Below are 24,487 nucleotides of genomic sequence, written 5' to 3'. Positions count from 1 at the left end.
AAAGAGAGCGACTAAGATGATTGCTGGGCTGGGGCACCTTCCTTATGAGGAAAGGCTACGGCATTTGGGCCTCTCCAGCCTAGAAAAGAGGCGCCTGAGGGGGGACAAGATTGAGACATACAAAATTATGCAGGGGATGGACAGAGTAGATAGAGAGATGCTCTTTACATTCTCACACAACACCAGAACCAGGGGATATCCACTAAAATTGAGTCTTGGGAGAGTTAGGACAGACAAAAGAAAATATTTCTTTATTCAGCATGTAGTTGGTTTGTGGAACTCCTTGCCACTGCATGTGGTGATGGCATCTGTCCTTGGATGCATTTAAAAGGGAATTGGACACGTTTCTGGAGGAAAAATCCATTATGGGTTACAAGCCCCAGTTTTTGTTGTAAGGACCCATTTTCACTGGACATTGATTTCAAGTCTCCCTTTAAAAAGTTTGCGCAAATCTTTCCACTAAACCATTTGTTGATCAGTGATATGGTGCAGATGTACTGAATCCATTGCAGTGCATGAACTGTTTGACTTCTTCAGAGGTAGAGTTTGGGCTACTGGCACTGCTGTCTTGCTTTGGAAGACCTCCCCTTGCAAACAAGCTCTGAAGAATTGTGGTTGTCTGGGAAGTGATAGCAGATTTCATGCGAAAAACCTGGGGTCATTTTGAATGGGTATCCATAACTAACAATTCTATTTGCTGGTTGAGTCGTGGCTACCAAACAAAACTTCTTGCGAGAATGCTCATTTTATCATTCCAAGACATCCTACATGAAACTCTTCCAAAATTTTAGAGTATTTGGTTTAGATGGTATGATAACTCAGTTGTCTCATATTACACAGCTGTGATGTATCAAAGGCTCATCTTGATGATTGGCGAAAGGGGTGGTCCACAGGTATGACTGTGAAACTTGGGTTGTGCATTTTCAGTTAGTGTCAACTGGCTGTTATACATTTTGGGGTTCCAGTGCCCTCTTTAAGCATTTCTGATGCCTGGTTTAACATATGCAAGTAGATATACTTTTCCTTGCCTTCAGACAGGTATGATTGCAATGCCTTTATATATTTTTCAACCCTGGCAATTTCTTCATCCATTCAGGTTCTTCACTTGCTCTACCACAGAAGTCCAAAAGACATCTGGTATTATTATGCTCCACATCAACATGTTTCAGTCCCAAGGGCACTATCCTTTGTCCTGTGTATGTCTTCAGCAACAGAGATGTATGATTCATTTTGATGTCTGCAAATGTTGTTTCTTTAGTCTGCTTGTGGAATAACACACTGCAGCCTCTGTGTGCAGCTGCATTTTGAGCACTTTTCCAGCTACTCTTGAGGTAAACCAAAATGCTGATTTGTTGTTTTTGCTCCTATTACATATTCCCAGGTTTGCTAGAACACTCTCACAGTCTCAGCAAGGTTAAGGGGACATTTGTCCCCTTGCCCCAGGGAAAGCCCCTGTAGTCACAATGGGGCAACTTGGGCCTGTACCTGCTAAATAGAGCCAGGATGGTGTAGTGGTTCAGAAATTAGACCTGGAAGATTCAGGTTCAAATCCCTGCTCAGTCATGAAGCTTCCTGTGTGATCTTGGACCAGTCACTACCTCTCAGCCTCACCTACTTCATAGGGTTGTGAGAACAGGAGGAGGGAAGGAACCATGTAGTGAAGGTTCCTTCCATGGGAAGGAACCTTCTTCCTGAGGTCCTTGGAAGAAGGGTGGTGTACAAATGTGAAAAAACATGTCCTCTAATTGCATTTTCTGCAGTATCCATTTTTAAATCTGTGCTCAGCAGGATAATGGGATCCATTTCCACACTGACAATATGACCTTGTGGCTGTCTTGTTCTCTACTGCAGCCGTTTTGTATACCTCTATTTCTTCTCTAATTTTACTTTGGAGTTCTTCTGCATCTTGAGCTGCTGATTCTATTGCCAGTCCAATTTCTTCAGCATGTTTGGAAGTAAGGTTTTCATCAGAGGTGTCTTTAAATGTGCTAACTATACAATCCACATGCAGACTTGTCTCTTAATGCATCATTAAGGCCCTCATTGAATTGGCAGTGTTTGGAAAGCCTTTTTAATTCTGATACAAGTGAGGAAACTGCAAATATAGATTCACCTTCCTGCTGGTGCCTCCTGTGAAATCTGAACCTTTCTCCTATTATCAGGTGTTTTGGTGAAAGATGTTGCTGAACAATTTGCACAATCTCTTTTGAAGACTTGTTTGCAGCCTTCTCTGGAGCAATCACTGTACAAGACTACAAATTATGTACAAGACTACAGATTTTTCCTCCCATTATACTCAACAGTGATGCCACATGTGTTCTGGGGAAATCTCATTATCAAGATACTGCTCCGGCCACAGCATTGTCAAAGCACTTTTTTTTGCTCAGAATAGTGTATCTTGCCATCTCACATAGCTTCAAGGTATTTACACTGCTGTGCCACTCAAGGTTTTCTGGATTCCACCTTTGTAGCCAGTTGTAAAATATTTGCTGGAAATCTTAAAAGCATCCCAAGAACGGACACACAGGACTGGTCTCATAACTTGCCATACTATTGAGTAACAAACACAGTATCTAAAACTAATAAATACAATACAACAGCAGATTCAGCATAACCAGCAACTAAGTGAAAACCAACTGAAGATTCACTTGGGTTCATTCAATATTATATATATATATATATATATATATATATATATATATATATATATATATATATATATATATATATATATATATATATATATATATATATATAAAACAACTGTTATGCTGAGAGAGTTGTGAAATGTACTATGTCTGCCTGGCCTAGGGTATTACACTTAGGGTGCAATCCTAACCCAATTTCCACTACTGACATAAAGGCAATGCAGCTCCAAGATAAGGGAACATTTGTTCCCTTAATTTGAGGAGGCCTCCATTAGTGCCACCCAACTGCAGGTTATAGCACATGTCCCACCGGCACAGATATGCCAGTGCTGGAATGTTGGTTCAGATTTGGGCCCTAGGGCACAGTCCTAAGTAGGTCTACTCAGAAGTAAATCCTATTGCATTCAATGGGTCTTACTCCCAGGAGAGTGAGAGGATTGCAGCCTAAGTGTCATAACTGTCTGTTTGCCTTCTTTGGACTTCCCTGTGAGAGGGCCTGCAACTGTAAGAGCTACATAGACAGGGCTATGTTTCCAGCTTGCAGAGATGGAAAAAAATAACTCTGGATGGAATTTTCCCTTCTGTGCATCTCTGAAGCTACTGGAATTTTCTCAGGAGTGGACATAATTCCTTGGCTCTCTAACCCTCTTCCCTCTGACTTCCAAAGTTGCCTTGTATTTCTACTCCTTTTCCGCCCCAAACAGCTCTATTTCCTGTCTTCTGGGACTTCTTCCCACTTAGCTTTTCAGTTCTTGGTCTTCCTGCTTTGCCCACAGATCTTTATTTTTCTCTAGTGTCCAGGTGAGGATTTTTCTTAGCTTAACAAATTATTCATTTAAGTATGCACAATGAGACTGTTGCATATCTTGAGGTTTACTACTTGTATTAACTCTGGGAGGATCTCTGTTAGTTGCATTCATTTTCTGACACCAGGTATACCTAGTTGTTCTGCATTGTGGTTCCTGGTTTCTAAGGTGAGCAAGGGTTTCCTCATTAGGTTCCTTCTCAGAGCCATGTGCTTGCATGGCATTTTGTGCTTGGATACAGTGATTGTGTTACGGTGTGCTGGATTTGAAAGAAGCATGTCTGTAGAAATCTGTTTTCTCTTTAACCCATTTTTGCCCAGTCCACAGGTGGACATATTTGGTCCCTGTTGCATATATGCAACGTTGGGCAGAAAAGTCTTAAAATGCTTGTTCCTTTATTATATTGAAGTGAAGGAAGATTTGATCCTTTCATTCTTGCCTTTTGCGTGTGTGATGATAGGAAAAGTGGCATTTTCTGGATGCATGGAACAGTCCAAACCGATGTGTTATATGTTTTGTACTTCCTTTGTAACATGTTAGGGAGAGTGTTGACGTTCTTGCTCTAGAATGGTTCAAGCAGCACCAGGCTCAAGACAGAAACACTTGCACTTTATATCATATCATCATCATCCTCATCATCTGGGTCACACAGTATGTTGCTTGCTTTTATCTTCTGTTCAATCGATTAGGCTAACCACAGAATTTTATTTCACAATCCAGGGTATGAAATGTGCGTTCATTTGCAGTGCTGCTACTTGTTCTGCAGAGTATTTCATGACTATCTGCATGTGACTGAAACTACATAAAGTTTGATTTATGTAAAAGGAGACAAGGGACTTCAAACAAGGATCTAACCACACTGCCACCCAGTGGATTAGATTTACATAGTTTTCTTTCACAATATCTTTTTGGACAATGGGTCTCCATCCAAGTGGAAGGGCTATACTGAATAATCATGAAAGGCAAGAGTACAACACTAAGCTGAAATGCATGCTGTAAAATGAAAAAAGTTACGATATTTTTCTAAAAAGCTATACTTACATCTAATTAAACCTAGTAAATCTTTTCCAGCTTAGAGGGCTTAGAGAGCTGGTTGCTGTTTTGTTCACAGATGTACCTTAAGATCAGTGCTTAAAGTGGTGATGATCATGTTTTTTTTTTTTTTAATATACAAGTTTCTCTACAGTGATGATCCTGTAGGCGTTTCTGTTTCCACCAAGGATAGCATTGGTTTGTAAAAGGCCTTGGTTTCCTACTAGGGTGATGTGTATATAACTATTTTGAAAATTGGTAACTGGGCCACATGCATGTGTGACCAACATGCACAACTGAATATCTACAGACACCCTGGCACATGAGGCCTTGCATATACATATTGAACATCTGTTCACAGAAATATGCATATTTCTCGGTATTAGTGCCCCATTTTAGCAAGCTGTGATGGAGCAGAACAAAGAAGAAATGTATTTTGCTTGTGTAGGCAAGCAAAGGCAACTTGGGAAGCCAGGCAGAGGCTTCTCTCCTATCCTTCTCCAATCAAACTCTCCGTAGCGGTCATTGTCTTCTTGGAATGAGTTGTCTAGGAAACCATCTGTCAGCCCTTGTTTTAGTTTCTTGGATTGATGGAGGATACCTTAGCAACAGCCCCAGTTCAAGTTTGTAGATAGATGGGAAATAACTTGAGACAGGCTTTCCTTGCAGTTCACAAACCCCACTGTGAAAGACACATTTCTTGAGTCAAGAGATATGGTACTGGAGAAAGTCCTTCTGCTCACTTTTCTGTGCAAGAGTAAGTACAAATTATGCACCTCCTAGGAAGCCTGGAGAGGCAGTAGGGAATAGGCTTTGTTAGGAGTTACTATTGCATTGCACTGCTCAAGTACAGCAGTAATGCCCATAGCCTGTTCTCTCTCTGTTTTTACCTTAAAAAGCAGGTAAAAGGTATGTGAGTAGTTAATTGCCCTCCGATTATTTTTTTAAAGTTACACAGCCAACATGGCAAAAGGTTATACGTAGAAAATGCTAGGTTTATAATTGAACTTTCAAGTGCCCTCCTAACAGTAGGAGTTTACGTTCAGTAAGATGAATATCTCTTGGAAAATATTGACCTATGGTTCCTTAATAACTTCTGTTATTAAGAAGTTAAAGTGGCAGTGGACAAAAACCATACACTGGATTGTAACCAAACCCACTTTCCTGTGTGAATGTGTTTTCCAGCTCATGAAAGAGGTCGAGAGGTGTGATTTTTTTTTTTTTGCAGTTCTCCCTTCCCTCTCCAGCCTTATGCATTTGCTCTCCCCCATTTGCTCCTGAAAATTGGAAATCCCTCTGGAGCACATTATGTGTGTGTGTTGCAGACAGTGTTGGGAACTCGAGTTGCAAAAATGCGTGTTTTTTTGTGACTCTGGAACTCGTGAGTCGCACACATGGAAGACTCTGAGGCTCCCTGACTTGGCACTCATCCCCATGCATGCTGACTTGAGTCTGCCTGTGTCTGGGAGTGCTTGCTTACTGTTTTCACCATGTGGAAAACCTCATGGGGTGAGCATTCCGACGTTGAGCAGCTGGGAGTTCCAACTGGGAGGCAGGAAAGAGTTAATGAATCATGAAGGGAGGAAGTGGGAGTGAGCTCTTTTTTCTTCATCACTGATAGGAAGGAAGGAATGGATGATTGTTGAGCAAAGGATGGGCATTTGGATATTTTTTTTATTGACTGAGGAAGAGCAGGAAGAGGGGTTTCTTGTTAGAAGCCCAGGGAGATGTGAGAAAACTCTTTTGCCTGATTCTGCTTTCCAACCTAGTGGCTTCTTGACTCCGTTGTTACTTGGGGGAGAGAGACTAATGGAATGATCAGCTGCTTTGAGACTGCTTCTGAATAGGGCTGCCAAGGATTGGGTCATCCTGGCAAGCCTCCCAGCTACTGCTCGTGTCCCTCCTCCCTTTCGCCACTTTTATACTGGTTCTCTCACTCCCTCCCGCCCTGTTTACAGATGTGCGAAGACATCATGGGAGTGTTCAGTAGCCCTGTTTTTTCCGCAGCTGGCTTTTTAAAGGGGGGGGGGGTGTGACTTGACACAAGTCCATTAGAGTCATGAAAGGGTGACTCTGAGAGTTGGAAAGTGCCCCTGTTAGGACTCTTTTCGAGTCAAGTCATGGGGGAGGCAGTGACTCTACCACTTAACTTGAGTCAAGCCACGCTGGGTTATCCCAACACTGGTTGCCCAGGTGGTTAAAGAAGGAAGGAGAAATTGCTGGAAATTTCCCTCTTGCGTGAATGGGAGACAGTACTTTCATAACAGACAGTTTGGATACTGCCCACTAGACCAGGGTTCTCCAAACTTTCTGGCCAGAGGGCCGCATGAAATATCTGGTGCAGTGCTGAGGGCCGGAAAAAAATTTAAATATAATATTTAAATAAATAAATTAGAGGCAGAACTTAGATGAATGAATAAATGAATGAGTGGGCTCATTCACTCAGCCTCTCCAGCCCTCAGAACACCCTCCAGATGCAATCAGAGCACAGCTCTGGTCATGTTCAGTCGAGAGAGCCAGAGGCTTTCAATGGACAAGAGGCTGGCCGCGGGCAGGATAGAGGCTCGCTGCGGGCTGCATCTGGCCCCCAGGCCAGGGTTTGGAGACCCCTGCACGAGACTCTTGCAAATACTTAAGCTTCAAAATGGACAGTGTGACATCTTGTCATTTTCTAGTAATTTCTGCTCTGCCATCCCTGCCCCCTCCCAGGCCTTATCTGCCCCTCCCTGCCTCTTCCACCCCAAAGCACCCTTTCTCCAACTCCAGAACACCCTCCCCCTGCTGTCCAGCAAAATACTTACCTAGCACTCCTGCCTTTCTGCTGGTGTCACTTACTCCCTGGGTGTCAAAAAACACTTCTTCACTTTTGCAACACCCATTGCCTATGCTGCTGTCACATACTGAACATTTATTGAAAACCTGATACATTGGGTTAGTTCCAGGGTCATTTGAATTAAATCACGGCATTTTCAATATGCTTTAAATCACCAAAAACAAGACTGATTTAAATCAACATTTTTCATTTGTTAATGTTCTTCCTAAATAAAAGTGCATGCTAATTGCTTACTATCATCATAAACAAATGTTCATTTAATGTTATTTCATTCTGATAACCAGGCCTTACAACTCTTTGTTGTGCTGTTGTAACAGTTACACATTTTTTCACTTTTTATTCAGAGAGCGGATTTCTTCAACATATTCCCAGATAAAGCCTCTTTACCTTTAGTCATCACAGCTTTTTAGAAATGGATGCTGAATGGAATCTATGCTAGAAGGTGCTTATTTTCTCTCAGGTGTCTACCTGACAGTCTGCCCGTTGTCCTTTCTCAAATACCAACCCTCCCCACAGAAACATAATTACCGGGTAGAACTGTGTTCTTCGTGCGGTGGTATGAAAATGTCCATTTTCTTAGACTGAAAGGGAGCATCATAATAACTCATTACAGGTTGAGTCTCATTATTCTCGACGGTTCCATTCCCAGAACTTATGTGGATGGCAAAAAACGCACTAGAGCATATCAATTTAAAAAACAAAGTTTCTTTGCACTGGTGATTTCAAAACAGCCTTGCTGACCTTTGTAATGCACACAGAGGCCATCAGTCTCTCTCCAGGAGCTTAGGCTTCACTAGGAGGAAGCAATCCCTCCCTTCACTAGGAGCCCCAGCAAGGGGGAAATAATGGAGAAGGTGATAATTGCTGCCATTTAGCCTTCTTTCATGTGCTCAGGGGGAGGGAGGGTTGAAGCCTGCAGTGAGAAGGATTGATTCAGCCCTCTCTGCATTATTGCACACTGCTGCCTCTCTGGCATTATTAAAGAACTGTTTTCCTTTAATTTAAAGGGCCCTTCACATCAGCTTTGAGATAGAAAAAACAGTGGATACTTAGGTAATCACTTGTATGACTGTCTCTCTGCAACAGTAAAAAGCAGTTTTTTAACTGCTTTAATCACAGATAAAACTGATTTTAAAGGGTGCATTTTTCCCTTCTTTAGGGGTCAGCACATTCCTTCTCATTTGCAGGGGCCATTTGTGTTGAGTCAAATCCGTGTGTAACAAGGCTGGACCTCTGTTAGAATACTGAGCCTGAGCCAACTGCAGAGATCAGGTAATTACTAGGTACAAAAGTGGAGCAAAAAAAATCATTTGGGTCATAAGGTGGATGATGCTCTTGATAACTTACTAGTTCCTGGTTCCCAGATTCAAACCATAATATAAGTGCATGAATTATTGTGCTGTTTGATTACTAGTTAAATTTTCCTGTAGTTATCTTTTTAATAAGAAAAACAGCTTTTTGTAAAACCATAATAGGGCTAAAGGTTCAGTGTTAATGGATTATATGATTGCATTAATTTCAGATTTCATTTTAAATCATGATATTTAATAAAGAAAAACTTAACTATAGCTGATGAGGAAAAAAGTGTAGTTTTATAAAATTTCAAAAAATCATCTATTTTTATCAACCCTGGTTGATTCAGAGTATGAATTATAGTTTCCAGGTATTGAAGCCTCCACAGTGTGTCACTCGGGCAGGGGTGTCCAAAGTTTTTGGCAGGAGGGCCACATCATCTCTCTGACACTGTGTCGGGGGCCGGGGAAAAAAAGAATTAATTTACATTTAAAATTTGAATAAACTTACATATTTTTACATAAATGAATATATTAAAGATGAACTTACATGAATGAATGCTTGTAATAGCTCAAGGCCTATAAAAGGCCTTGCACAAAGCAAGGCTGGCCTTTCCTTTGCTGCCGCTACTGCAACACAGACATGAAACAGCAAGCAGTGCAGGAAGCCCTCATCCCACAGCTCATGCAAGAGGTCAAACAGTCACCCTCACACTGAGAGCAGTTGCATTGGGCCAGTGCAGGCTCCAACAAATCTCTGAAGGGCCAGAGGCTCATTGGAAACTGGGGGCTCCCTGAGGGCCGCATTGAAAGACCTCAAGGGCCGCATGTGGCCCCAGGGCCGGGGTTTGGGCACCCCTGCACTAGGGTCATGTGATCAGTCCAGCCTTGTGATCAGCTCCATGGCCACCACATATTTGGCAACCTTTCTACCATTCATTTAAACGTACATGGAGTGGGAGAGGCAAAGAGACAAAATTAAAACAGATTATCTCGTCAAACATTAAGTTTGCTTTAAAGCAGCTTCCACTATGTGTAGCCAACACTATGCTTTTAACTAAAGACAGACTTGAAGTGTAAATGGGAGTAATAATAGTGTTCCTTTGGATCTAAGGGAAACATTCTGTTTTACCAAATACAATAGTGAGTATCTGAGATACTGGCTGGGAGACTGGCTGAGATACTGGCTGGGAGATACTGGCTGGGAGTAAGGAATTGGAGCTAGCTTTCTAAATGCTGGCTTTTTAATAGATGTGTTAAACACATTAGATGTGTATCATGAGTATGAGGACCAAACTAGATGAAAGAATCCAACTACAGGAACCCACAGATTTGATTTACCATGGGTCTCGACCTCTGACTGGAGGGGTCTTACCAAGTGTGACCAGAAGTGCCTTCCAGTTGCACTTGAGAGGCCTTCTGAGGTGCACAGAGGCTTCATGAGACCTCTGCATGCCTCAGAACACCTCCAGACAAAACAGAAGTCAATTCTGGTTACATCTGGAGGTCCTCTGGTGGCCTCCACCCACACATTCAATTATCCACAGGTTTCAATGTCCGTAGGGGGTCAGAGAATGGATCCCCCATGGATACCAAGGGCAAACTTGTATAACTTACCCATATACAAGTCAAATAATGGGGCAAAGAAAAAAGGAGTTTGTCCAGTTTGAAAATCATCTTTCGCTGACAGATGTCATCAGCTCAGTGTAATAGTATGTTCCTTTCTGCTTCTATAAGAACTACTAAAGTGACTTTACCAAGGTTTCTAGGACAGCAATCCTATAATCCAGTGGTTCTCAAACTTTTAGCACCGGGACCCGCTTTTAAAAATTAGAATGTGTCAGGACCCACCGGAAGTGAGGTCATGAAAGGAAGTGACATAATCAAGATGGAAACATTTTAACCACCCTAAGCTATAATCCTGCCCACACTTGCCCAGGAGTAAGTCCCATTGTCTATCATTGTTAAAAGCATATACATAGTAACCTGTTAAAAGTATAGCTTTGTCACATTTCCCCAAATGCAGTCACATACGATATCTACTATATTAAAAATAAAATATTGAAATGAATGGGAACCCACCTGCAGTTGGCTCACAATCCACCTAGTGAGTCCCAACCCACAGTTTGAGAAGCACTGCTATAATCAATTACTAGGGAGTAAGTTCCATTGCACAACATGGCTTATTTCTAAGTAGATGTATATAGGACTGCACTGTAGAAAAGCTAGGTTCTGTTTCTACTTGTGACTTGAGTTTAATTTTTAGTATCTGGAAAAATATTGTGTTAGCAACTCCGTGACTCAGACTGAAGACTCACTGTCATGTTTGTTTTTTATTAATGTCTGACTCTAGCCCAACAGCAAATGAAATGCTGATATTACCGTATTTGCCCTTCATTGCTTGTTCAGCTGCCCTGTCTTCCACAGGAAAAGTAGTATCCCAGAGGTAGGTTGCTCCACCCAGAAATTATATGAGTAGGCAGAAATAGAAGTTAGTTTGAATGGACAGGGATAGGGATGTGTACTGGAATGAGGAGAGGAACATTCATTGTGATGTATTGTGATGCCTATTCTACCTCCTTATTCTGTCATTGAGGGGATAGAGTCGGGCATACTCTGCCAATTTACCTACACTGCAGTTTAGCACATTAATAGAAATTAAAGCATCAGTTATTTACACTTCAATTGAGAATGACACCACCAACCTTGTGTGGATTGCGGAAAAATTTTATAAATTGTTGTATACAGTTGGCCCACATTTTAAGTGATAGCTTAAGTTCTGAGGTTGGCACATAAAGCCAAAATTGTATACAGGTTGAGCCTACTTATTTGTAGATTTTGAGTCTGCGGATTTGGCTGAACATGAGTCCTCTGGACCCCTGTTGAGCCACATTTGGCCCAACCTGAAGCCTATAGAGGCGACCGGAGCTGTGCTGTGGAGGCCTCAGAATGGCTCCAGACATGATTTGCGCAAGGCTGTGGTTGCAGTTGGAGCTCAGTGGTGTCCAAAATCCGTGTGATTTGGCTTCGAATTCAGTATCCACGAGGGTTCCAGGAATGGAACTCTGGTGGGTAATGAGGGTCCCCTTGTATAGTTGAAACTCCCTTAAAGCCAACAAATATGCGCTATCTCTTTAAGAACTAAAAGCACAGTATGAGAGATGTGCAGCAACTGTGAGGGAACAGCAGCTTCATTCTCCTGTTTCAGGCTTGCTCAGGAGTATAAACGGAATATGTGAAATGGCAGGTAGAGTTGCCCAGACTATTTAAACTGTTGGTTTTTTCTGTCTTTTGAAGAGGAGAATTTGCATGAATTCATGCAAGTGTTGTACATAAGATGAATATGCCAACCTTTCTGCTTTCTGACATGTCTCCAGATGAGTAGCTCTGCCTGTTAGGATAGAAGCATTTAATACGCTGAGATTAGAAATCATCAGGTAGTTGTATACATTTTTCCTTTGCTTTCGTAGCATTCCATAAGTTAAAAAGCCTGTTCTGCCATGATTGAGCACCCATGTGTTCGCCGTCTTTCGCAACTTGACAGTTTTCTCCAATGGAATGCTAAGAATGAGTAGGTTGGGAGTGTTGGTGGATTTTTGAAAAGGGAGTGAAAGATCACTGCTGTTTTGCACTGAGTTTTAAGTTATACCACTTGGATATACTGCAGAACATTTTTTCCTCCTCTCTGTTCTGGGCATTCAAACTCTAACAGATTGACCCAGGAGCTATTACCTGCCTTGTTAATCACAGGAATGTGTAGGAATGTTCTCCTTTTAAAATTTTCTTTTGGTAAATTTTGAACTGAACAGAGGAAAACTGCATGGTCTTCAAAAGCCCTGTTCACATGGCTTATTATGTATGATAAATACATTGGGGGAGAATAGGCTGTATGCATTTATTGCAATTTCTGAACTGTGCACATAGGCTCTGTCTGCTTGATCTCTAACCTGCAAAACATCAGGTTACAGATTATGTGACCCAAGCCTGTGTGAGTGTACACATGCTTTGTTCAGGAGTTCCACTCCTGCATAAAAGATGAGGTTGAGGCCAGCGTGTACAATCCTGGGCCCCTCCTTCACGTGCTTATTGCACAAACCATGTAGTATGAAGAAAGTTTTGCCTAACAATTAATTACAATCCATTTCACGTTGACCTCTGAGCTTGAGTCAAACACTTGAAATGGGAAAATTGCTGAAGAACTGTTGCTTGAAGAATCAGTGTAGTACGTTTGCCAGTTGACATACTTGTCTACACAAAATATTAGAGGTTGTTTGTTTATACCATCTCCAAGGGAACTGTTAAGAAAATGAGGGATTTTGCATTCATGGCTAAATTAACAATGCTAGAATTTTTTTGTGGGATCTGTTGCCTCATGTACAGATTTTTCAGATGCTATTGATATTGATCCTTTATGATTAGCAGCTATTTAATTAGAAGTCACTATTTGCTACATATAGTTAAAACTTTCTTTGATACTTTATAAGCTTGGTAATCTGGTTTTGATCTTTTGTTTATCTTGTTTACCGCAGTTTAGGATTAGCTCTGTTTTTAATTAGACATTTTCTGTATATACCAAGAATCAGTATTATTATTAGAAAATGCTTGTGATAGTATTATCATTGTCCTTAGTCACTGCGGCAAATAACTATTCAAAGATAGTTTTTAGAATGAGTTGATATCTCTAAAACCTACATAATCAATCAGCTGCCTTCATTAGAATCTGCAGCACTTTCTGTATTCTGCTCCATGAGTTTAGTAGTTTTGTTTTCCTACCTATTTGTTTTCCTTGGAATGTACAAACAACTGAGGGGACATAAAGGAATTTACTTTCTTTTTATAACAGTGGATTTGTATTATAGCATTTTCAGAGTATTACCAGAAAAGTGAATAGACTAATTATGTAATTAAAGAATGTTGGATTGAGCATTTCCTAAAGCTCTTAATCATTCTAGCTAATCATGAACTACATGAACTAGGAAATCAACTAGGAATCATGAACTAGGAAATCCCAAACTAAAAAATGTCATTACTCTTGCTCTTATCTGTGCAAATATAAAATTGCATATTTTCCCATGTGTGAAAAGTGGTCCCAGGGAGAGGCTAGCAGTGGGCCCCAGCTATTGAGAGGGACCCCCAAGGTGTGCAAGAAAATCTTGGTTTTTTTGAAATGTTACTCTTGGCACCCCCATCAACCAGTGTTGGGAACTTGAGTCAGGTGACTCAAATTCGAGTTGCGAAAATGTGTGATTTTTGGGTGACTCGGCAACTCGACTTGAGTCAAGCCACGCTGGGTTTTCCCATCCCTGCCATCAACAAACAGGAACCTCTTTGTCTAGTTGGCAGGTCTAAGTAGCAGAAAAATGAGTAATATAACAATTTTCTTATTCTAGCTTAGCAAGCGGCATAAACCAATACAAATCTGCAGTTATGGCAGGCAGGAGCACTCATAAATGCAAATGAACCCAGAGTGTTAAAATCATGTAATCAGTAGAGAGAGTGAACATCCAAAAAGTAGTCTCATGCTGCATTCTGATAGCCTGAGCCACAGTTCCATACATGCTGCACTGTATACATTTATTAATGCAGTTCTCTCTCCCGATTCCTAGTCCAGTTTATTTCAGTATCGTGAGACAGCTTTATATATGCATGTGCCTTATTTTATTTGCACATAGAGGTTACACTGAACTGACAGGAGAAGTCCTTATAGATGAGGCTGCTCAGTGTGTATGCACTGAAGAGTCCTGTGCCCCGAAACGATCACTAGTTTAGGCCAAGTTTTAAATTAATACCCTTTATAGATTTTGAAAGTGAAATACTGTATGTCATGGCCACTGCCTTTGTAAAAGTGTGAAGAATGAAATCCAGACTTCCTGCTGTTTTTGATACTGTTTTAGCAAAGTGGTCAGAAATATATTTGGGCTGAATGTCTAAACAGCCTGTCTGCTAAATCATTGAAGGGAACTTACACTTCATAAAATCTTCCATTCCACAAGGAGCTGGCTCCTTTCCAGGTTTTTATGAAAGGCGCTAATAAGTAATTATCACATTCCCTAGGGGTTCCAGGATGGCTTAGTCTTTGCCTCTGGGAAGCTCTTCCTCTTGGCATCAGGCAGAGTCATATGATCCAAAAGGAGGGGCTCGCCCTTGCTCCCCAGTTCCAAGCATGTAGAGACCCTCTGTGTAGCAGCAGCAACAAGTTCAACTAGGAAAACTATATACAACCTACCGGTACCCAAGTAGGTAGTACCTAAGTAACTGTATACAGCCTACCTAAGTAGGAAACCCTGAGAACTTTTACTGCCTACCCACATGGCCACACAGTGGGTTCTCCCATGACCCATCCCAGTGTGCTAACCTTGATTCAATCTGGTCAGGAAAACTGAGCCACCATGGAACCACTGAGAAGTGGAATTCACAGATAAGCAAAATTTCCCCATTCTCCAGTGGTCCCACAAGCAAAGACTGAGCCACCCTGGGACCAATGAGAATTCACAGGTAAAACCCAATTTCCTGTTTTACCCCAGACACGTTTTATGACTTCTGAGAGCAATGTTGGAAGGCATAGCACGAGTTCCACAAGTTTGTATGTTCCTTGCTCAGCTTTTGTTTATAGTATTCATGGTTAAAGTATATAATCAAAACCTCTTGAAATTGAAGCTTCTGCTGAATGTAATAATCACATGGAAATCCATAATTGTTCTACCTCTAGTTTAGTGAGCACTAATGAAACATTGGTGCTGGCTGGACCACTTCCTGTGTGACTGTATTGTACAGTTGTGGGAGAGCCAAAGCAAATGTTGCCCTTTGCTTTGATTTTGACCTTCTGCTGCCTTTGAGAGAAGTGTGCCTTGTGCTTTCTGTCATACAATGTATACTCCCTCCCCCTTTGAAGTGGTCTGGTAGCCATCCTTGTTGAACCTGCTTTAATTTTTCCTTCCTGTGCTTAGTCCATTGTGCTCTGGCATCTAGGCTACTACATGTTCCCCTTTGTTGGCCTTTCTTTCTGCTCCCTTGAGTCAAACTTAAGTATCTCTGCCAAAATTATTTTTCTTTCTTTCTGCTGTAATTGGGTCTTCCGTTTCTTAATTCCCTGTATTTGGCTTTGTGTTACTTTCTCAGTCTCACTTCTCCCTAATTTAAGGCTCTTCTGTCTAAGTACCTGACTCTGTCTTCCTCCCAGTTTCCTGTCTTGCATGATCTGTGTAAGCTCTCTGCTTTTGGTCTCCTTTGTCTTCTACTCCCACTATTGCTATCCAGCATTTTGCTCCATGAGTTCGTAACAACATTGCCCTTCCTTTCTGTCCATCAAGCTAATGTCCTCTTTAGACTCCTCTTTGGCTCAAACTTCCAACTCTGTAAGAATTGATACATACATTCACTGCACCACATGGTGCATTACATTCCACTTATAGACCTATACCATCTTGGTTTTTGCCATGGATGCACATTTTGCAAGGGTATTTTTCCAAATGAAGAACTTCTGCCTCCAGTGAAACTGAGGCAGTACTGTACAGTCTTATGTACTCAACCAGCAAATATGAGTTGGTTTAAGTTCTATTAAAACAGATGGAATTTTAGTGACCCTGTGAACAAACTGAGTTATATAGTTCAGCTAGTCTTTTCCAACCTACTACTGATAGCCTTTTAACTGGAAATGTCCAGAATTTAATATTGTACATGTGAAGGCATGAATGATGCTCCTTAGTTACAGCCTTTCTCGAATTCATTCCCTAGGATAAACATATGACTTAAATGCATCTCTTCCACAAAGCAATTTTTGGAATTCTATAATCACATTTTTGGGGGCACTCCAATGTTGGGAAGTTGAGTCAGTGACTCAGACTCATGAAAACACATGATTTTTGCTGACTTGGTGACCTGTGAGTCACACATGCGGAAGAATCTGGAAAAGACTCAAGTCAGGCCCCCCTGACTCGGCACTCATCCCCATGCATGGTGATTCAAGTTTGCCTGTGTCTTGGGATGCCTGCTCACTGTTTTTGCTGTGTGGTAAACCTCTTGGGGCAAGCATTCCGATGCAAGCAGTAGGGGGTTCCAGCCGGGAGGCAAGAAAGCTGCCAGGAGGCGGGACTGGGCTCTTTTCCCATCTCTGATAGGAAGGAAAGAATGATCATTGGACAGAGGACGGGCATATTTCCATTGGCTGAGGGAGGGGAGGAAGAGGAGCAATCCTCACTGAATGAATGGTTGCACTGGGACTACTTGTGAATAGGGCTGCCAAGGGTTGGGTCATCCTGGTAAGTCTCCCAGCTACTGCTTGTGACCCCCCTCCCTCTTGCCACTTCTGTCCCAGCTCTCACTCAGTCCCTCCCACCCTGTTACAGATGGAAGAGGGCACCAGGGGAGTGAATAAAGAACTCCGAGACACCCACACACACCTGGCAGCAGCCCCATTTTCTCACACCCTCACTTTTTCAAGGGGGTGACTCAACCCAGGGAGAGAGAGGAGGCAGGGGAACAATCGTGCTGTGCATGCATGGCTCTGTTACTTGTGAGGTGGACCCTCATTTAATGTGCATCTGCAGAGGGACTACTTCTAAGTAGAGCTGCAAGGATCGGATTGTCCTGTTAAGCCTCCCAGCTGCCCCTTGTGACCCTCTTCCCTCTCGCTGCTTCTGTCCCAGCTCTCTTGCTCTCCCTCCCACCCATCATGTCCTCTTTACAGGTGGGCAGGGATTGCAGGGGAGTGTTCAAAGAGAGCTCCTACACACACACAGAGCCTGACAGCAGCCCCGTTTTTTCCACTTTTTAAAGGGGGGAACGACTTGACTCAAGTCCATTCGAGTCACTAAAGGGTGACTCAGTGATTCGGAAAGTGCTCCTGTTATGATTTTTTGTTTTAGTGGAGTCGTGGGGGGCAGTGACTTGGTGATTTGACTTGAGTCAAGCCACACTGGGTTTTGCCAACACTGGAGCACTCTGTGCTTCCAGTTAAGCTCTCTGGCAATAGCTCTCAATTAATACCTCTTCCAGCACCTGCTGGGTACCAAGTATAGTTGTGTGTCGCCTAATGACAGGATTTGGGACAGCAATCCCCATCGTTAAGGGGAACTTGATGCAATCCGGTCCCTTGTCAGGGAAGGTGATGCTCCACTCCCCACCAGAGGGTCATCTGAGCTTCCCAGAGGTAGCATGCGTTCTCTTGCTGCCTCTGCGGAATTCACACTGAGAGAAATTGCATATTTTGCGCAACTTCCGGTTTCACGAGGGAAACGAGCAATTGGTGGGCCTTTTGCAGCCAGTTAGGTGCCTTCCTTCCGGCCTTCTTAGCCCCACAAGACATTCTAATACAGATCTGTCTTTTCCCACCATTATTCAATTTTGTTTTTTCAAGTACCCCTCAAAGTTCTGGCAAGTATCTCTGGGTTACACATACCCCAGGTTGGGAATCACTGATTTCAATGGTAACTTGCATGTTGTTATCTTGAAAGATAAGAGGGTACAGGGAATAAAGGTTTTCATTACCAATTACTTCCACTGAATTCCTTGTGTTAGACTTTTAAGGATAACACATCAGGGTGTTTTTTGTTTTCTTCTACCCAAAGTTCTTAAAGCAGCTTAATGCACTTTCTTGAATTAGTAGAAGCAGATTAACGACAATGCAAATCAGTAAATTTGCTATCTAGGTTGTTTAGTTAGGCAGTGGGACTATAAATAGGAAAGCTTAATGATGTCATTAGTTGGACCAGCAACTGAGAAGCTGCAATGGAAGGACTAAGATGTATAACCAGTTTATATGTATGCTTCTGGTAGAATATCTCCATGGTTTAATCTGTAGTGGTGAAGAGGCAGCAACATGAATCGACCTTGGGGTAAGCTGAAAATTTTGATGCACTAGGATCCAATTGGTTAAAAATTTACTATACATTAAGACCTATTATACAGAGCATTATTGTAACATCGTCCTCATATTGGTAATAAAGACAGATTTATGTCCCTCTATATGCTAGTTGCTGGAGAGGTATGGTGACATTGCAGACTTTGTATAGCTCCTTGTCAGCAGAAATAACGACTGCCTCTGTTTGATCTGTGCTTTGTTATGGTGTAATGCTGTCTTGTAACAATACTTAAGGTTTCTGTTTACATGACAAAAGAAAATCGTTTTCCAAACTAGTGACTACCTTTTGTGTTATCTATCATGTAATGTTTTGAAGGTCTACTTGAAACATAATATCTTAGTCATTCTTTATGGATTTTAGATATTTAAAGATCCTGCTGTAAACTTTTCAGACATGGTTATAGTCCATGATTCATCATTGGGAATTAGACACACATATCAATTATCATGTGTTGGAGACTAGCTCATTTTAGATTTAAAAGGATTTAAGTTTTTGAAAGATCTTGTTGACGCTTGCTTGATCTCTTGTTTGTGATTGTTTTTAAATTATATACTGAAAAGTAAACAACCCTAGTGAATATTCTGTTATGCTTACTGTTGAATGAAAAAGACATTTAGGACACTTGGAAGATTAGCAGTATAATCTTACGCATGTTTACTCAGGAGTGGTTGCTCTCATGTAAGTGTGTGTCTTACTGCAGCCTGGAATTTTTCTTATAAAGCTGAATAGTTTTGAGAATCTAAGGGCCAAGCTACATGTTAAGATGAGTGTGTGTGTGTGTGTGTGTGTGTGTGTGTGTGTGTGTGTGTGTGTGTGTGTGTGTGTGTTGGTGGTGGTGGGGGGGGGGTTACTGCATGAAAGACTTACCAGATAGGGAAAAACTGGAAGGAGAGGCACTGCATTTCTGATTCTGCTTATGTCGTCCGTACACCTAATACAAGTCTTTTTCAAATAAAAGTAGTGCAGTCTGGGAGGCGCTATAATCAGGTCTGGAACCCAAGATGGGGCAAACTACCAAAGCCCGTCTAACCCTTGCTGCAGTTTCACCCCATTTTGTGCCCCTAAAAATATTTACAAGCAAAAGAGCAACAGACAAACACACCACAGGACCATGGTATTTGTGTTCAATTCTCTGTATCCATAATGAGCAAACAGTGAGAAATAGCAATTGTGACTGAATTAACATGTTGATGCTTAACATGATTTCAGGTTGAAGGTTTGCGAAAAAGTTTCACTACTTATAACCCTTAATTTTCACATTGCTTATGTGACTTTTCTATTAATGCTGTTTTGTATCCACAGGAATAGAGAAAGTACACCTTTAACAAACAGATGTGATACAAAACAAAAATATAAATTAATGATGGATTAAACTGAGGTTTTAGTAACGTGTGACTTTTTTCTATCTAAATGTAGATGTTCAGATTTATGGAATTTCAACTGCATGGTAATTTCAAAAACATTGTGAACTCCTGTCATAATATATCAGGAAGCTCACTATAATACCAGAAAATGACTTTGCCAAAGAAACACCCAAGTTTCAACCATTTTAACAAAGACTGATTCTTAAAATAACCTGGGTGTAGAGTTCTATACAATTAGACTGCTTTTGTATCATGCATGGGTCTTTGTTTCAATGTCAGTGTATTTCCCTAAGGATCACTGGTGCCCAGTATATGTTTCAAACCACTCCCTTCTCAAAAAGTCAAACAAAAACAGGGTCAAAAAATGAAGTAAACTGAAGCTGCTAATTTTGTTCTGTAATTAGTCATGTCCTGAACCGCAAATGTGGTTATTTTCCTATTTAATTTAGGTATAAATACTTCACTGAAGCTTTGGATAATTAAGAACTTACCAAACTAATTCATTAGAATGTGTGTCTGTATTTTAAAAAATGGTCAAAAATGGTAAAGCAGTTGGCTTTGTGTTGTCCCCAGTAACGCATATGGCGTTGGATTGCATGGTTAAGTACCCAGAAAGCTTTTGTGCATTTTTTGTACCATTTTTCTTGCATACATATTTGTCCCAAGTCACAGATCTGAAAGCCCATCAGTGCCTGCGGGGCCCTCCTTTCCCTGTGATGAATTGGTACAAGGAAGGGGTTGCTTAAACTTTTTTGAGTATCCTAATAGAGAGAGTGAATCCTCAGTTACCCTTGGGCTGGCACAGGTCTCTTGAGGTGGCCCAGAAGTGTTGAAAAAGTGCCGTAAGGAGTTGATCTGAGTAGCCCCATTGGGACTGCTTCTGTGTTACTGGGGTAAAGGGAATCAGTTCCCCTCGCCCCAAGCTGAGCCACAGCCAACCCCAACACCGTGCTGAATATGAGGCAGGCTAGCTGGCCAACCTGTTCCACTGCGGGTTAGAATTGGGCTGCTCATGACTTAGATCTTTGTAAATAAATATTCACTTTCAAGTCAACTTTGTTTTCCCCTCTAAAATATTCTGTATTACTTGGAGGGTATATTTACCATTTTGGTGTGGTGTTTGGAAATCAGTGACTGTAATTAATAACTATGTCTGACTTGGCAGAATTTTTTATGACATGCAATAGGGTAATGTTAACAGCATAGTAAGCCAAAAATTGCGGTGGGATCTTACTTGTAAACATGTTAATATCTAGCATAATTGGAACCGCCTTCTTGCCTTGAGACAAATTTTAGAAATATCTGGAAGAATCTTTCATCTGATGGGAATAGAGTTTTTACACCTGCATAGCTCTCAGCTGTCTTTGAGGGTGTTGACACTTAATTTGTCAGACCGAACCATTTTTTTTGTCTGCCTTATTACAACAGTGGGAGTGGTATAGTAGTGCTTAGCCAGAGGCAGGGAATAAATGCTGACAGCTTCTACACTTTGCTTGCTAGTAAAGGGGAAATATCCATTTTTATCTCCACATGGAAGATACATAAAAATTGGGAGACGATTGAGTTTCTGTAGTGGATATTTATATGGGCTGACCCTCAAGTGTAGCAGCAAAGAACACCTGGGATATGGGCAGCTACAACTTGAAAACAGCTTTTAGAGGTTTGTTGAAATAGGACTTTGAACTGTTCTCTTCCTCCCACCCTCCCCGTGTATTAACAGAAGAGTAGAAGTGATCTTTGTATTCTATGCTTGGAACAGACTTTAGAGCCATTAGATGTGCTGTTGGTGAACTACCTACGTTCAAAAAATATCTGAGGTAAGACTAGTTAAATTGGCTTGTATAGAGTCTGTAGCTAGTGGCAGAAAAAAGGCATGTGTATCTGGGTGGGGGGGGCATAATTGACTGTTTAGTTTCGACATACTTCAGTTCCTAATTTTCCAAACTGTAAGAAGAAAAATGTTAAATGTCAAATATTGTAGAAGGTTTTACACAATGTCCATGTTCTCGAAACAAAAAAAAAAAAACACCTGAGTTTTATATGGCTTTGTGGCATGAATGTGCATGTTTACCTGAGAATAGGTCCACTGAATGCAGGGGAACATACTTCTGAGTAGACGTGCATTGACTGTTTGTGTCTATCTCCCCACCCTTTGGCTATCATATATTTATCTTTCTTGGCATATTGTCAATCAGGTTCTTTTTCTATAAAGTTTTTTTTTAACCATACTTCCTGTATTTTCTCTAGTCTTTCAGACAGTAAAATGGGTGACTTGTTCAGGGGAAGTTTTGTATTTGAAATGTGTTGAATGTCTTGGCTTAGCTTTAATTTTATAAATAAAAATTCATTAGTGAAAGGTTTTACATATATATTGGCATGACTGTAGTCAATCTCAGGGTTTTTATTATTTCTGGAGGCATTTTAAATAAGACACTCCTTATTTTAAATAACTTTTTCTTTATTCAGGAAACTTCTGGCTTTGTCAATGAATGGACGCAAACCTTTTAACCCAGTGCATTGCAATGCAATGCATAGCAGCAATCGGGTACAGCTAGAACATATGCCAATTAAATGGGTAGCTCTTAGAGTATGTCCTTACTGATAATAACATTACAACATCATAGAACAAACATGGCATCTCAACAGTGCAATTTGTTTGTTACATTTTTCTTGATTGGGCAATGCGAGTTAATCCTGGGTGGTACATAGATCAACTCCTTGCTGCTAAGAGTTGAGAAATAACCTTTGAGAATTTCATTTCTAATCTACTATCAGATGCTCCAACAACATTTGGAGAACAGCCTAGTTGGAAACCTGTGTCTGGGCTTTACCACTTCAAGACTGCCAGTGAAGGCTTGCATGACTGAATATTCTTCCATACAAAAAAAATTCATAATATTTATAAACTAGCATGTTGAAGAAGGCTCTAGGACAGGGGTGCCCAAAACCCAGGGGGCTCCCATGGAGAGAGAAAATAGCACATGTATCACAAGATGCATCTATTTTTCTTTTCCAATCATTGTTAGTGGAAGAAGTATATCTCTCTCTTTGCCAGTGGTGGGTGGGATATTGCCTTCTGTTGAGCAGCAAAGGTCACTTAAGGTCTGCATATTCAACTGTACTCTGGAATCTGTCTCCTGTCAGAGAGCCACACTCTATCACAAATCTCCTTGCTCTCATTACAGAGGAGTCAGGGCTGGATTGTGTTCACTAGTCATGCAAGAAAGTTCATAGCTTCTTCACTGGATGAGAAATGACATTTGCCTCCTTTCTTTGTTTTCCAGCATGTAGAGATACTTAGTGCAATTTCTACTCTGCTCCTGTTCATAGATTGCTAGCCTGTTTAGTAATATCCCCCAGAGCAGGCTGATGAGGCAAGGGAAGGGTTGCTAGAATTTTTAACAGTACGTGAGCAATAGTTTTACAACAGAATTGGGCATTCTGTTCCATTGGGTTCCTACATTACTGGTGTCTGAAAAAAGAACAGAATTCCAAATTGCATTTAAAGAGCATTCACTGTCCTGTCCTTATGTTGTTGAAATTCCTGATTTAATTTAAACTGAGGATAGATTAGTTTCATACATTTTAATTAGTGCTGTGCCAACGGGGCAAAGTGCCCTCCTTGTATTTTAAGTGTTTTCCATTAAGTAGCTCATAGGGTTCCCTTTGTTGTAGCTCAAGCTTTTTGCAAGCGAAATAGCAGCAACAAGGGTTAAATTGACTTGGTAAATATCCTTTTTTCGTTTTGCAATTTTCTACACAGTGGCCAACTGGACAAACTTTGTACAGGGTTATCCGCCTGCAGAAAGTGGAGACAGGCATGATAGTAATTGGATTATCATCACAGTCTGTTCTTGAAAATGACTAAGCAATAAACTCTAAGCTGCAGTACAAACTTGGATTTTTCCTACTAAGCTGGATCTGAAGGCAGACTTGTTGGAAAAGAGTTTTGTTGGTACTGTGATGAACAGTTGGAAAACTTAGCATTTACATATATATTTTCTTGCAACTTGCACATCTGTCAACTTTTCCCCTTTTCCCATTATGACTTCCTTCTTGTTGTGAACAGGTTGCCTGATTTATTGATGCAAGAAAATTTGGAATTCAAAATTTGGAACTCAAGTCACATTGATTGAAGTGGTTTGCAACAGCATGCAGAATTATCTGCCCATGTGAATGAGTTTGGAAGCATGTTCATAAAGCATAGGAAGTCACTTCAAGCAGTCATTAAAAAGGAACTGTCTGTGGAGTTGTCTGCACCATGCATGAAACCTCAGTCAGTTTCTCCTTTGTTAAGGGTACCCTTTTATAAGTTACAGCAGTGATTTAGAAGCCAGTTTACTGTGGCTTCATCCCACAGCACTATTGTAAAGGCCCAGTGCTGTAGGGCTAGGATCAAACTTGTGAATCCATCTCAGCAATTATCACTCTGTCAGGATTGGGATGATTTATTAGATATGAAGGACCTTTGCTATTGCCTATCTGGATCTGGGTCCTTAAATGATATAGCAACACTATATGAAGGAGCCACAGGAAAGCAGCCTGCATGTCTCTGCTGTAATGTATGCTGGACACCGAAACCAATGCAAATACTCTTGCATTTATAGGCACTTCTGGAACTAGTGCCAGGACTTCTCCATGGTAACATTGGC

The 24,487-nt window shown here is 41.1% G+C and overlaps 1 protein-coding gene across 2 annotated transcripts in view; it reads left to right on the top strand.

Annotated features, from left to right (window-relative positions):
- Positions 1-24,487, top strand: part of COBLL1 (cordon-bleu WH2 repeat protein like 1) — a 110,622-nt gene that overhangs the window by 30,209 nt on the left and 55,926 nt on the right. The window lies entirely within an intron of this gene.

The sequence above is a fragment of the Tiliqua scincoides genome, chromosome 1 (genome assembly GCF_035046505.1).
Source record: "Tiliqua scincoides isolate rTilSci1 chromosome 1, rTilSci1.hap2, whole genome shotgun sequence".
NCBI lineage: Eukaryota > Metazoa > Chordata > Lepidosauria > Squamata > Scincidae > Tiliqua > Tiliqua scincoides.
Note: the sequence above shows the minus strand (reverse complement) of the source record. Positions and strands in the feature narration are given on the sequence as shown.